The sequence below is a fragment of the Rattus rattus genome, chromosome 14, assembly GCF_011064425.1.
Source record: "Rattus rattus isolate New Zealand chromosome 14, Rrattus_CSIRO_v1, whole genome shotgun sequence".
NCBI lineage: Eukaryota > Metazoa > Chordata > Mammalia > Rodentia > Muridae > Rattus > Rattus rattus.
In genome coordinates this window covers 67,503,845-67,517,836 of record NC_046167.1, presented here as the reverse complement: position 1 = coordinate 67,517,836, position 13,992 = coordinate 67,503,845, and the positions used below count along the sequence as shown (strand labels likewise).

Below are 13,992 nucleotides of genomic sequence, written 5' to 3'. Positions count from 1 at the left end.
ATACTGCTATAATTTCAGTGTAGGTTATAATTTTAAAAGTTCTATTAACCACATCCATAAAATAGCAATATGGTACACACACACACACACACACACACCCCAAGCAAGGAATCTGAAATAATTTGCTTAGTAATATCACTTCACAAGGAAGGCTATAGAAAGATGGGAGGAAGGGAAATAGAAACTATCATCAAACTAGAAAACAAAATACCAACAGAAGCGTCTGACTTTTTGATAATTACCTCAGTGTAAGGTAATTGAGGGTAATGTAAATTTCTCCCATTAAAATAGAGCAACTAAATGGTTAAAGCGAGATTCAACTATATACTGCTTAAGGACCCTGGGAAGGGAGGGGTGAAAAAAGTATCCCATATGAATAGAATCATAAAGGCAAGAGTAGAACTACTTCATCAGATAGAAACCACAACAATTAAGAAAGCCATGAAGGGTTCTGGTGGCCCATATCTTTAGTGCCAGTACTAGGGGGGCAGAGCAGGTGGAACACTGAGTTTGGGGACAGCCTGGTCTACAGAGAAAGTTGTAGGATAGCCAGCTCTACACAGAGACACCCTGTCTTGAAAAACAAAACCTAACCAACCAACCAAACCTCATAAATGATAAAAGGATCAATTTGGCAAGAGAAAATAACCTTGAATATGTCTTTGAATATACATGAATTCAGTTTCAGAACACCCAGATATGTATTAGAGAAACAGATTGACTAAAATGATAGAACTTTTAATAATCTAGATCACCCAGACCAAAACTTATCAAAGAGCAGTGTTAAACCATTCCAAAGCAGACAACACATTTACAGAATGTTTCATCCAATGGCTGCTGAATACACATTCTCATTAAAATGTGCAACATTCTCCAGAGTAGTTACATGGTACACCTCAAGACAGATTGCCAACAAATTTTCTTTAAAAGTTGAAATCTAGGGGTTGGGGATTTAGCTCAGTGGTAGAGCACTTGCCTAGAAAGCACAAGGCCCTGGGTTCAGTCCTCAGCTCTGAAAAAAAGAAAGAAAAAAAAAGTTGAAATCTTGTCTTTGTCAGCCATAATGAAATACAACTAGAGCTAACAAGTGTTACAAACTATACAAACACATGGGACTCAAAGAATTTATGCTATAATCAATAGATGAGGATATTAAAAAAATTAATTTCATGAAACAAAATTGGGAACCATATACTAAGACAGTACTAAGTGAGAATTTATCATGACCAGCATCTACATCATGAAAACAGCTCCCTGTTACACTTAAAGGAACTAACGATAACAAACCAACCACCAGGCCAGTAAAAGGAAAAAAAAAAAAAAAGATTAAAGCAGAAATAAAAACCTATTTTTTTTTTTTGTTCTTTTTTTCGGAGCTGGGGACCGAACCCAGGGCCTTGCGCTTCCTAGGTAAGCGCTCTACCGCTGAGCTAAATCCCCAGCCCCAAAAACCTATTTTTAACATCAACAGAAAAAATCAGTAAGATGGGATTGAGGAAGGGACAACAGTACTCAGAGGAAACAAAGATGTTACATCTGACATTGTAGCAATAGATAATTGTGAACACCTGTGTTTAGTTGAAGTGGACACAGTTTCTGAAAGTGAATAAAACCCTAAACAGACCACGGTGCTGAGACTGAATCAGTCAGGAGGTACCCAGCATAGGAAAGCCTTCATTGTTAGAATCCACTGAGCATTTAAAAGAGAACAAAAACCAACTCATGTTTTTCAAAAGTATATGAAGGGGAAAAGAAGGCATTCTTCCAAACTCATTCTCCAGGGCCAGCATTATCAATATAGTAAGACTATACAAAGACACAACAAGTCAGTGATCAGTATGCCTATAATCAGAGATGGTTATAAATGCTGATAAACTCAAGTAAAACTAGAAAACCAAATCCAAAAGCATATTAAAATGGTTTTCTACCATGAACAAGAGGAATTGATCTTAGGCATTCAAGGATGCTTTAACATAGCCTGAATCAGTAAGTACTACACAGCACGCTAATGAAATTCAAAAGCCATATGACTATTCTGGTTCATGCAGAAGTGACATCTGGAAAAATTTAGCATTCATAATTAAAAATCAAATGAGATAATATAGCAGTATATAATGTCATATACAACAAGGTTCTAACTAGTGCGTCAAAGCTGCTAGCTTTCCCTTTGAAGATGAACAGGCAAAGAGTCCATTTTTTTAAAGGATTTATTTATGTATATGACCACACTGTCCTTGACACACCAGAGGAGGGCGCCAGGTCCCATTACAGATGGTTGTGAGCCACCATGTGGTTGCTGGGAACTGAACTCAGGACCTCTGGGAGAGCAGCCAGTGCTCTTAACCACTGAGCCATCTCTCCAGCCCCGAGTCCATTTTTTTTACCACTGTTATTGAAAACGCTGTACATCCAGAACAATGAAGCAAGAGGAAAATAGAAAATGTTTGAATTGAAAAGGGGGAAGTAAAATTCTTATATTGGAAGATGACAAGGATGCTCTAGATAAGACACCCCCAAGTATTCTGTTAAAGGATAGAAAGTCAATATAGAAAAATTGATAGCTTTGGTAGAGACTAACAGTGAATTATCTGGAAAAGAAAAAAAAAACTTCAGGAAGGTCTTTAAGTATACTACCTACAAAACATATAGACATTAATTGAAGCATGGACACTTTATAGTAAAACAAAAATTTTGATGATAAAAAGAAACGCAGGTAGTCTGCCTTACTTACTTTTCTACTGCTGTGACAAAGCACTGAGACCAAGCAAGACAACTTAGAGAAGAAAGGGAGAGTCCATGCCCATCATGGCGGGGAGCACGACGGCAGGCAGGCATGGTGCTGGGGCCGTAGCTGAGAGCTGACACCTTCATGAGACACGGTTCACTGGGAATGGCATAAGCTTTCGAAACCTCAAAGCTGTCCCCCAGTGACACACCTTAAAAAGATCACACACAGGGCTTATACCACTCCTGTTGTCCCCACATGTGTGTTATCCTCCCTCAGAGCTGGAACTTCTAGGAAGGAGTGTGCTGTAACTTTTAATTTTTTTCAACTCCTATTTTTAATGATGGTTCTTAACCTCCCTTCTAGCCCTCCCCTCCAGAGGTAGTGGAAAAGAAAGGATATGGGGTAGGGGGAGAGGAGGTGGGAGGACTGGACCTGTTTAGAAATGGTTCTTTGGAGCAACTCCCATCTGCGTTGCCTGGAAATCTGCAGTTCAGCTCACAGGTCAGCGACGGCAGCTCAGTCCCCTCACAAACACCTCACGGATGCACCAGCACTCCAGTTTGGTAGAGTTGGGTTAGCAACAGCAGTGACACAACCTAGCAGAGACAGCCAGGCCAGCAGGAGGGACCTGGAGGAACACCTGGAGAAGTTCTCGGCTGTGCCTTTCTTAGGGAAGCAAAGAGCAGTGAAGGTGTGAGACCCACGAGTGTTGCATAGCTTGCTGTACCAGTAAGTCAAGGTCTGTCTCAGTCACTCTGCGGAGTCCCATTTATACCCTCCAAACATCTCATGTCCTCCACAGGTTTTGCCTCAGCTCATGCATCTGTCTCAGCTGACACCACTCTGCCAATCAGCCTGAGTCCGCACAAGTGATGAGAAACTGCAGCACACCACCAGAAGTTTCCAGATGCGTTGTTCTCTATGGAGTTTTGACAAATGCAACTCAATTATGAAGTGTAAGGCAGACCAATACACGTGTGTCCTTAGCAAAGAATCCTTCATCACGTGTCCTTTCACGTGCTGGCTTTAGCAGAACATCCTCTCCTGTGTCTGCTTCAGCAAAACATTCCTTCAGGAGTCCGCCTCACCTTTTCACACCTGTGTCCACTTTAATGAAACGTTCCTCCACGTGTTCGCCCCAGCGAAACACCATCCAGCCGACTTTCCGAAGATCCCTCAAGTTTCCACTTCAGTGAGCTTTTTTCAGAAGCCCATTTTGCTCAGAATTCAGTTGAAGTAGAAGTATGAGACAAGGATATATTAAATCAAAGTTTAAGATACAAGATTATATAGAAGCATGAGATACAAGAGAAGCATGTTTAACCCTAAAGAATGAATATATATATATATATAAAAATATATATATTCATTCTGCCCCCCTGTCTGCCAGGGTTGAGTTCATTGTTTTTCTGTGAAATCTAACATAAAATACCTAACTAAATGAATATACATCTATGATTCCAGCTCTTGGGAGGCTGAGGCAGGAGAATTTTAAATTTGAGACAAGCTTAGTGCTCAGGGCACTAACCTCTTGCCTAGCAGCCAGAGAACAGATGACCACTGGTTCAGATCTCCCGTGGGATTGGAGGCATATTCAAAGACACTTCCTTTTACCCCTGTAAGGCCTCAATGCGGATGGCTGTGTGAGAAAGTGTAAGAAACAAGAGGTACAGATAGTCACGTGACTTCTAGTACTAACCTACTCTTCATCCATGGATGGTTCCTTCCTTCCTCCCCCCGCCCCTCTCTAAGGCAGGGTCTCACTACGTAGCTATAGTTGTCCTTGAACTCACTATGTAGACCAGGCTGCCCTCAAACTTAAAGAGATTCGACTGTATTTGCCTCCCAAGAGCTGGGATTAAAGGCGTGTGACACTTCATCTGACTCTATTTCATCACTGTAATTACACTGATTGGAGGACCAGTGAGAGAAACAGGCAAGTACCCTGATAGCTGGTACTGTCAGCTTCCGATGGGAGTTGCCTCATGTACCCAGCAGAAAGAAGAAATAGCTAGGACAGCCAGAGACTTCCTGGTTACTTTCAGGGTCTTGGTGTGACCTACTCCTTCAGGCTGGCTCTGCTAGGGTGGTGAAGGAGTTCTATGACATTTACAAGTCTGCCATTTTGGACTGAGACGAGGAACGTTGCCTTTTTGGCTCCATGGTGATACTGCTGTGAGAGTTTATGGACGGTCTTGTGAAGCACTGTCCATATATATAATCATGTGTAAATTTAAATTTCCTGATAATTGCATTTTTTTTACTTTTGCAAAAAGTACAAAGAAAGCAGGTGAAAATAATTTTAACTGCGTATATACAAGATTAATTTCCACATATAATCAATGCTAAGCACTAATTAGACGTATTAGGCTCCCTTTTAATACTGCTTTCAAAACATCATGCGCGTCTTATGTGGAAAACAACCTTAATTAGAAATAGCCCCATTTCAAGTGCTCAACTGCCCTTTATGTGGCTAATGGTTTCCTCATTGGACAGATGTAGTCGTGGATTGGCCTGCGAACAGAGCCATGCTGCCATCTGGTGGCTATTTAGTCAAATAGCATCCAGAAGCCACTGTGTGCCTGCCTGGTCTTCTGCCCGCTAGGAAACTTCCTTTTTGTGGTTGTGTCCTTTTAACTTAGAATTAAGAAGAAAGGTGCAAATTCTCAGGAGCAAAAGTATCTAAAGTGCCATGAGACTTGCAAGTGAGAAGGGTGTAGGAATGTGGAGACATCAGCTAAGAGGACGAAAGATATACATGCCCTTCCCGAGAGGCCACAAACATCTCTCACCTAGACCATCTGATCACCTAAAATATTTCTTTGCTTTTACTGATAAATACCTGCATGTGACAAGTCCCTCTTGCAGCCCCATCCCTAACTGCCGAGCTTCCTGTTAGTGAAGCATCACATGCAGAGCTGTGAGAAACCACTGAATACTGTCTTTACATGGGGAGGTCTATCTGTAGAATAGTGGTGTGCGTGCGTGCGTGCGTGCGTGCGTGCGTGTGTGCATTTGTGTGTTTGTGTGTGTGTGTGTACATACATGCGTGTATATGTGCCTGTGTATACACTCATGGAGGCCACAGGAGTTCAGTGTACCATTCTATCACCCTTTGTTTTATTTCTTTAAAACAAGGTTTCTCAGGGAAATCGGAACTATGCTGTGAGCCAACAAGCCCTCCAGTCTCTGCTAGGGATATAGGCAAGTGTAGCCACATCCAGGATGCTGTGAATTTGAACTCAGGTCTTCACATTTGTGCCGTAAGTGCTCTTACCCATTGATCTACCTCTCCAGCTCATGGTAGTCTCATAAATGGATCTGTTGGGCCCAAAGGCATGTGCCGCTATAATTTTTTAAATTAAGAAAAAAAAATCAGTTTTTTAGATATAACCTGCATGCAACAAACTTGATATTTTAGGCGTACAATTTGATTAATTTTGGCAAATGTACACAGTTATGTAGCCACTGCCACAATCATACCGTTTCCATCACTCTCACAAATGCCCCGTGACTCTCAGCACTTAACGCCCTGTTCCACTTCCTATCTCTGACAAACACATGGTGCTCACTTGGGGTGCCAGGCTGGCTTTAAACTTCCGGACATCATCTGCTCTGCCTCCTGAGTGCTGGGGTTAAAGGCGCGCCCACCCTGCTTACCCTGTGTCTTTACTTCATTAGTTAACATGGGTGGGATCATCTCCTGGACAGGGGATTCTGGCTGCACTAAATGGAGAAATAAAGTCAGCCCTAGTTTTGTATTCATCCTTTCCCATTCCTAATTTTATATGCAATATGACAAGCTAACTTGAAATTCCTGCTCCCGTCTTCCTAGTGTGACTGTCTGTACTTTGAACTGTGAGCTGACACGAATGCTTTCCCCCTTCAGTTGCTTTGTCATCCCAGGAGGAGGAAAGAATTGGAGTCTCAGGACAGTAGAGGATTATCAGGGTAGCTCTGGAGGCAGGGTTGGTCATAGATGGCACTGAGAGGGATTTCAGAATTTATAAACCAGGGATGGAGCAAATTGTGATGTTCTTACCTTTAGAACGTATGAGTTTTAGTGATGTTTTGTTCTGTTTGTGGTCTTGAAATTTGTGGTGGTTTGAATGAAAATGGCCGATAGGGAGCGGCACTATTAGGAGGTGTGGCCTTGTTGGAGTGGGTGTGGCCTCTGGAAATCAGTCTGGAGGTTCCTCAGAAAATTGGACATTGAACTGCCTGAGGATCCAGCTATACCTCTCTTGGGCATATACCCAAAAGATGCCCCAACATATAAAAAAGACACGTGCTCCACTATGTTCATCGCAGCCTTATTTATAATAGCCAGAAGCTGGAAAGAACCCAGATGCCCTTCAACAGAGGAATGGATACAGAAATGTGGTACATCTACACAATGGAATATTACTCAGCTATCAAAAACAATGACTTTATGAAATTCATAGGCAAATGGTTGGAACTGGAAAATATCATCCTGAGTGAGGTAACCCAATCACAGAAAAACACACATGGTATGCGCTCATTGATAAGTGGCTATTAGCCCAAATGCTCGAATTACCCTAGATGCCTAGAACAAATGAAACTCAAGACGGATGATCAAAAGTGAATGCATATCGCTCCTGAGAGACACAGCCAGAATACAGCAAATACAGAGGCGTATGCCAGCAGGAAACCACTGAACTGAGAACAGGACCCCCGTTGAAGGAATCAGAGAAAGAACTGGAAGAGCTTGAAGGGGCTCGAGACCCCATATGTACAGCAATGCCAACCAAACAGAGCTTTCAGGGACTAAGCCACTACCCAAAGACTATACATGGACTGACCCTGGACTCTGACCTCATAGGTAGCAATGAATATCCTAGTAAGAGCACCAGTGGAAGGGGAAGCCCTGGGTCCTGCTAAGACTGAACCCCAGTGAACTAGACTGTTGGGGAGAGGGGCAAAGGGGGGAGGGTTGGGAGGAAACACCCATAAGGAAGGGGAGGGGGAGGGGATGTTTGCCGAAACCGGAAAGGGAATAACACTTTCGAAATGTATATAAAAATACTCAAGTTAATAATAAAAAAAAAAAAAAAAAAAAGGAGGTGTGGCCTTGTTGGAGTGGGTGTGGCCTTGTTGGAATGGGTGTGACCTTGTTGGAGTGGGTGTGGCTTTGTTGGAGGAAGTGTGTCACTAGGGGGTGGGCTTTGATGTTTCAAATGCTCAGGACAGGTCCAGCGTTTCCCTGCTGCCTGAGGGCCATAATGCTTCCCATCACCATGAGCATGAAATAAACCTCTGAACTGTACCGCAGCCCTTATTAAATGTTTTCTTTTAAAAGAGTTATTATGGTCATGGTGTCTCTTCACAGCAGTAAACCTAAGACAGGACTGTCAAGTAAAACATATTAGACGGCCATTCCATTGGACTGAACACCTGCATTCAGCTTCAGTAAACCAACCCGAAATGTACCCGCTCATGCCAAAGTTCCTGTCCGCCAGTCCAAAACCAAGTTATTTGCCCATTCGAGATCTCAGGAGAGACTTTGTTGTAGACTCTTTCTGGAATAAGCACTCGGAGACCAGTGAGAGTGGAAGAGAGATCTCACTGGTGGACTGAAGCCAGGGCACTCCTGAAAGGCTCCGGTACTGGGTCCAGCTTGCATCTTCAGTTTATACTCCAAATCCACAGGGTGGGGCGGGTAAGCAAGTGAGATGTTAGAGAAGCCACGGGTCAGTCGGCCTTTAAAGCCGCGTGTTACAGTTGACAGAAGTCGGCTTTTGTGGTAGGTCGTTAAGGTCGTTTGGCTGTTTCTCCAGGTTGCTCAATGTGGCAGCCACCTCTATTCCAGGCTGGTTTGATCAGGAAGTCCCTTGTGCTCCAACACTCTGAAGGAAAGTTACCAAGGACATTAAGCAACTGCTTTTTGTGTTCTGGTGGCTCCTTGTTCCTGTGAAAGTTGCCTAATAAGAAAATGACAGCTCTGTTATGCCCAGCCTAACATGTCTCTATTTTTAGATGAAATGCCACCTGGTTCATGAATTGCAAATAAAGGCAAATTAGACCATTTGACTGCACCTATTTTGAAAATCTGTCTTTTTTAAAAGACTATATGGTCTATCTGAGCAAATTTATGTTATGCTTTTCACTGTTGGCCGCTGGTTTTGTTTCTTGACCACGATGCATAGTTTTAATTTGATGCAGTTTATCTGTTTTATAAAAAAGGTTATATTTTTACAAATGCTTTCCTTTTCTTTTTACCTTTTATACCACTCTTGTGAACTTGGTACAGAAAATACAGTGTGAGATAAATTAATATATCAGTCCTAAGAGGCAAAGCAGGAAGATCATAAGTTCAAGGCCAGCCTGTGCTACATAGCATAAACATGCCTCAAAAACTAAGTAACAAATGGGGTAGCACAATACACACTGGGAAGTGCTATCTTGGGCTAAAACAGGACTGGAGGTTGTGTTCGCTGCAATGCTGCTTTTTTTTTTTTTTCCTTTTTTTTTTGGGGCTGGGGACCGAACCCAGGGCCTTGTGCTTGCTAGGCAAGCGCTCTACCACTGAGCTAAATCCCCAACCCCTGCCTTTTTTTTTTTTAAAAAAAAATCATTTATTTATTATGTATAAGTACACTGTCACTGTCTTCAGAAACACCAGAAGGGGGCGCCAGATCCCATTACAGATGATTGTGAGCCACCATGTAGTTGCTGGGATTTGAACTCAGGACCTCTGGAAGAGCAGTCAGTGCTCTTTACCCCTGAGCCATCTCTCCAGCCTGAATGCCGCCTCTCATTGATGTGTATCTACAAGCAGAGGCAAACGCATGGCATCTTGGCCTTAACTTTCCATCTCTCCTTTTTGTCATAAAGTTTGGGTCAGATTCCTGCTCAGCTGTCCTTGAGGACATGTTAGTCACTTAAGGAATGTTCAACGAAAGCTGAGCGCCCACCTCCTTTAAGGGTTAGGATACCAAGATAAGAGTAAGTTTCTTTCCAAGGAGCCAACTGACAGCTCTTAAGACGCCCTGTTCCAAACCCTTGAGTGGTGCAGAGAGAAGCCTTTACTCACTGCCCTACCTTTGTAGGAACAATGGAGGCTTGCAGGCAGACAACCCCAAGACAGATTGCCCCTTTCTCCTCCATGCATAAGCACTCATTGATTCCAAGCACACACTGCCTTTCTGTGGTCAAGGTGTGTGTAGCCAGTGCTTAGGTAATGATCAGTCATGATGGAGACTGCTTGGCTATACATCCTCCTTGACCCCTTCTGTATGAAATTCTGGAGTGCATGTTAATACCTCTGAAGACGTCTTTCCAATACAGATATACTGACTGTATTCCTTTCTTCTCCTTCATAATTACCCTTTCCATTTATTTTTCTGGGATCCTGACCAGATCTGATTTCTTGGGATCTGAGTTGAGACAAGAGCTGGTCTAAGATTGTTAGTGAGTTACACATGGAGGTGCATGTTGTAATCCTAGCCTTTGAGAGGTGCAGGTTGGAGGATCATAAGTGCCAGGTCAGCCTGATCAGAAAAGTAAAATCTCTCAAGATCATCATCATCATCAACAACAACAACAAACACCAAACAAAAACAAACAAACAGAAAAGAAAAAAAAAACTATTGGGAAAGGCAGACGTTGGATGTCTATTTAGAAAGTAATGTGCATTTCTATCCTACTTATGATCCCATATCAAATGAATTATCATAATATATAAATATGCAAACCAGATCCAAGAACACATCAAAAAGTGCATCCATCACGATCAAGTAGGTTTTAATCCCAGAGATGCAGGGATGGTTCAATATATAAAAATCGTCAGTGTAATTCACCATAGAAACAAAATGAAAGGGAAAAACCACACATGATCACCCCATTAGATGCAGAAAAAGACCTTTGATAAAATTCAACACACCTCCATGATAAAAGTCCTGGGGAGAGTAGGGAGACAAGGGACATACCTCAACATAACGAAGGCAATTTACAGCAAGCCTACATCAAACTAAATGGAGAGAAACTCAAAAGAAATTCTGCTAAAATCAGGAACAAGATAAGGTTGTCCACTCTCTCCACATCTATTCGATATAGTATTTGCAGATGATATGACAGTATACATAAGTGACTAAAAACTGCAGTAGGGAACTCCCACAGCTGATAAACACAGCAAAGTAGTTGGGTCCATGATTAACTTAAAAAAAATAAAAACCGTAGCCCTCCTACACGCCAATGACAAAAAGACTGAGAAAGAAATTAGGGGACCAACACCCTTCACAATAGCCGTAAATAATCCAAACTGTATTGGTGTAATGCTAAGCAAGCAAGTGAAGAACTTGTAGAATAAAAATGTCAAGTCTCTGAAGAAAGAAATTGAAGAAGATCTCAGAAGATGAAAAGAGCTCCCATGCTCATAGATCAGTAGGATTAATGGAGTAGAAATGGCCATCTTACCAAAAGCAATTTACAGATTCAATGCAATCACCATAAAAATTTCAACACAGTTCTTTATAGATCTTGAAAGGGCAATTCACAACTTCGTATGGAAAAACAAAAATCCTGTACAATAAAAGAACTTCTGAAGGTATTATGATCCCTGATTTCAGGCTATACTACAGAGTTATAGTAAGAAAAACTTCATGATATTGGCATAAAAACAGATTGCTTGGTCAATGGAATCTAATAAAAGACCCAGTTGTAGATCTACAAACTTATGGACGCCTAACTTTTGATAAAGAAGCCAGAAATACACACTGGAAAACAGAAGGCATCCTCAAAAAATGGTGTTGTCAAACTGGATGTCTGCATGTAGAAAAACTCAAATAGACCATTATTTATGGCCCTGCACAAAACTCGAGTCCAAGTGAGTCAAAGACCTCAACATAAAGCCAGCCACAGTGAACCTGATAGAAAGTAGGGAACAGCCTTGAACCCATTGGCACAGGAGACAACTTCCTGAACACAGCACCAATAGCTCAGGCAGTAAGATCAACAATTAATAAATGGGACCTCATGAAACCGAAAAGCTTCTGTAAGGCAAAGGACTCTGCCAATCAGACAATGCAGCAACCTACAGGGTGTGAAAAGATTCTTTTACCACTTCCACAACTGATAGAAGATTAATATCCAAAATGTATAAAGCATTCAAGAAACTAGATATCAAACCCCCCAAGTAATCCAATTAAAAATGGGGTACAGAGAACTCTTGAGAGCTTGTTTGGAGGTTCTAGCAGGGGAGCGCAGCTACTCGTATACCCTTGACTGAAGACCGGTCCTCCTCTATTCGGGGAAGGTCGTCCTCTTCCACCGAGCACGCAGCTTCGGGAGGGATGCACATGGAGCAGTGAGGGAGGAAGGGGACACCCGCCTAGCCAGCCAGATCAGCCGAATCAACCCTGGCGATCAATGGGGTGACAGATGTCGCAGCCAGATCGCCCTCACATCCACAGAGAACTCTTAATAGAGGAATCTCAAATGGCCGAGAGACACTTAAAGAAGTGTTCAACATCCTCAGCCATCAGGGAAACGCAAGTCAAAATTACCTTGAGATTCCACCTTACCACCTATCAGACTGGCTAAGATCAATCCCACAACTGACAGCTCATGCTGACGAGGATGTGGAGCAAAGGGAACACTCCTCAGTTGCTGGTGGGAGTGCAAACTTGTACAGCTACTATGGGAATCAGGATGGAATTTTCTCAGAAAGTTGGGATTTATCTACCTCAAGCTCCAGTTGTACCACTCTTGGGCATATACCCAAAGGATGCTCCATCCTACCACAAGGAGACTTGCTCACCCGTGCTCATTGCGGCTTCATTATTCATTTATACATTTTATTATTTTATCATCATAGCCAGAAACTGAAGACAACCTCGATGTCCCTTCACAGAGGAATGGATAAAGAAAACATGGTACATTTACACAGTGGAGTATTACCTATCTGTTTTAAAAAAAATGACAACACGAAATTTGCGGGCAAATGGATGGAACTAGAAAAAAAAAATCAACCAGAGTGAAGTCACCCAAACCCAGAGAGGTAAATATGGTGTGTATTCACTTACAAGTAGATATTAGCTGTCAAGTACATGAAAACCAAGCTACAATCCATAGATCCAGGTTAGGTGAAGAGAAGGGGTCTAGGGGAGATACATGGATCTCCCTGGGAGGGGGACATAGAATAGATTTACAGGTGGGAACAGGGCAGAGGATTAGGTGGGGGGGGTAATGGGTAGGGGGAGGCAGTCTGGGGAAGGATGGCTGGGCTGGAACTGGGTGGCTATAAGGAACCTTCACCCTGAGTTCTTTAAGTCACTTTGGTGGGGAAAGGTACTCTGGAGCTTACTGAGAAAGAAACTTGGAAATGGACCACCAAGCAGCCACAAAACCTCTCACTTGAATCTATCCTGCCTGCAAAATACGCCACCCATGGTAGCACAGAACTTACAGGAGTAGCCAATCAATGTCTGCTTTGACTTAAGGCCTACTCTATGAGACCATACCTGATTCTTCTTGGGTCACCAAGAACCAGAGACTAGATGGCCCAGTGATCTAGGGTAAAACTAACCATTGCTTGTCTAAAAAAAGTATCAATAAAATGACTCCTAATGCTGTTCTGCTATACTCCTAGATCAGTGCCTTATCCAGTCGTCATCAGAGAGGCTTCCTCTGGCAGCTGATGGAACAGACGCTGAGATCCACAGCTAGACATTATACAAAGAGTCTAAATGGGAGGTCTCCATCAAATCCTTCCTCTTAGAGCTCAGGGAATCCTGAGGAAGAGGAGATGGGAAGATTTTAAGAGTCAGAGTGGGTGGAGAACACCACGAGAATAAGGCTGCCCTGAATCAAATAAGTTAGGCACATTATATGAATTCACAGAGATGGAAGCGTACATGGGCCTACACAGAGAAGGGCCTACACGGGTCTGCACAGGTCCTCTGCATGTATGTTATATCTGCTGGCTCAGTGTGTCTGTGGGACAGTTAGAACCAGTGGGTCTCTGATTCTCGCTCTTGCTCTTGGGAGTCTTTTCCTCCCGTTAGGCCACCAGTTTCAGTCACGATAGCTTTTGCTTAATGTTGTTATATTTTATTTCGTCGTGTTTGGTTCTCATCTCCTGGAAGCCCATTTCTCTCTAATGAGAGACAGAAAGGGAGTGGCTCTGGAGGGGACAGGGGAGAAGGAGGAACTGGGAGGAGGGAAAAGTATAATCAGGATATCTTGTGCGAGGAAAGAATCTAAATAAAATGACAAGATGAAAAATATCAAAAGGTGTCTAACTT

General features: G+C 42.6%; 1 long non-coding RNA gene across 1 annotated transcript; it reads right to left on the bottom strand.

The window, feature by feature from the left end:
- Positions 1 to 722: 722 nt before the first annotated feature.
- Positions 723 to 4,398, bottom strand: LOC116883533. The gene is made up of 2 exons (XR_004385769.1): positions 4,257 to 4,398; positions 723 to 1,012 (listed from the first exon to the last, which is right to left on the bottom strand). It is a non-coding gene; the product is annotated as an uncharacterized LOC116883533 (long non-coding RNA).
- Between the last annotated feature and the right edge of the window lie 9,594 nt (positions 4,399 to 13,992).